This window comes from Lepidothrix coronata, unplaced genomic scaffold (genome assembly GCF_001604755.1).
Source record: "Lepidothrix coronata isolate B3197 unplaced genomic scaffold, Lepidothrix_coronata-1.0 Scaffold130, whole genome shotgun sequence".
NCBI lineage: Eukaryota > Metazoa > Chordata > Aves > Passeriformes > Pipridae > Lepidothrix > Lepidothrix coronata.
Genome location: NW_016690310.1, coordinates 359,396 through 361,454, shown reverse-complemented (window position 1 = coordinate 361,454; position 2,059 = coordinate 359,396).

Sequence of the window (2,059 nt, the reverse complement as noted above, 5' to 3'; positions counted from 1 at the left end):
ACACTTCCTTAAAGCAAAGAGGTTGAGGTCTCAGTTCCTATTTGATGGTCGGGAATTCTTCTGTGGGGTTTTCTCTGTCAGACATCGATGATCAATATTGTTGGCACAAGATGATGAATTTGTGGTCACTGTTTCTAGAGGAATGGTATGAAAGAGGTAGATTAATAATTCACAGCATGATCTGCCTAAAATTATGAACACATTAAGTATTCAGAGATATTTTAGGAGCTGAGATCAACTGTGTACTCTCCTGCAATAACTGCTCTCAGGAGCAGCATTTTAACTTCTTTTATTTTTGAGACCATAAACATTTGCTACTTTGCATTTCACTTTCCTGTGAAGGATAAACATTTTACATTGGTGGACAAGATCAGGGTTTTATTGATCCATCACATATTCTTAATTTATTGTCCCCACTTCTCCCATCAGCGCTGACTTTTCTTTTATTGCAAGACAAGTTTTGAGTACAAACTCTATTAGGGCTTGGCTGAAAAATTTGCCCGAGTCCAGAGCTTATGAAGAATTGCAATGGCAACATGAGAAAAAGGAGAAATGAATAGGAATGGATGAAACAAATCCATATGATTTTAAAGTTTCACATTTTGCGGTCAAAAACCTCAAGTGCTTCACATGTTCATGAAAAAACTACATTTGACTTGGGGAAAAAGGTCATTCCAAATTCTGTGTTTGGACCTGGGAGAATTTAATGCATAAAAATGAAATCTTGTAAATATAATGGTATAAACAAAATCTTTGTGAGCAGTGGAAAGAAATGGACTTTTAATATTTGAAGATTTTGGTTTTATACTTTATTTATTCAACTGAAGTAATTGGGATGGGTGATTAGTTACTTGTGTTATAACCTGTTATGGAAAACAAGGTGATTTGTAAAGCAAATGACCTAAAATAAAAATGACAAAGCATTGAGATGCTACAGCAAATGCAAGAATACACCAAAGTAGAAGCAAAAGAAACAATATTTACAGATGTAGAAAAAAATCTGACCATTCAAAATTAACCACTACCAGCAGGAGAAATCAGTTTATTGCTGGATTATCAACATGAAGTAACTCCTGGATTATCAATTTGAAGTAAATCCTGGGAAGAAAGAATCAGGGTGGAAACAAAGGCAAGGATTTGGTGAGGAAGGGCCATGAGACATCTCTCTTTTGGTGATGCAGAACCACCAGGTTGGCCCAGTTGTTCAAGAAATTGGGATTTTTTTCATGTCAATGTCATCAGTTGTGTGGATCCATGGTTGAACAAGATCAGAGGAAAAATCAGCTCTAAAAAACAACGGCACAAATATAGTCTTAAATCAGTATTACAACCAAAACTCCATCTCCAGTTTGCAACTACTGTGAACTGAATTTCCAGAGATTCATATTCCCAAAGTCTTCCACCCATTAATTCCAGAAAGACAACGGAATAAATTCCAAATCCTTTCCTCTATAGCTTCCAGCCTGCTGAAGGCATTTTCCAGCTGTACCTCACTAAGCAGGCAGTGTTCACCCAAAAATCTCCTTTAATTCACAGAAAGCCTGATGTTATTTCAATATGTCTTTAGATTAATATTCGAGCAATTAATTGTTATTCAAGTAATTCTTAAGTAATTAATTGTTATCATAGAACTAAAGGTTTACCAAGTGCTTTGTGCCATTGAAACGTGTAGAACTAAAACCAAACATGTTTTGTAGGGATTGTAAGGACAGTCATTTGGAAACGCAAATCCCTGAGCAAAAGACAAATGAGGCAACCGTTCCCAGTGACTGAACCGCGGTTATTACGGGCCAATTACAGCCGCACGGGTTTAGTGACATGCCCTAGGGCATGGAAGGGCGGAAAACATGTTTTGGAGCCACATTTATTGCTGGAAAGGGCGGCGGGGGAGGCGCGACGCGATCTGAGGAGAACCCGCCTATTGTGTGTGGCGCGGGGGCGCCCCCCGCGCGCCTGAAGGACCCCTCCGGGCGCGCCTCCTCCGCTCGGGGAGCCGCCCAGGCGCTCTCCGCGGGCACCCGCGTGGCGGCAAGGCCCCCGCGCGCCCCCGCGCCGCCTC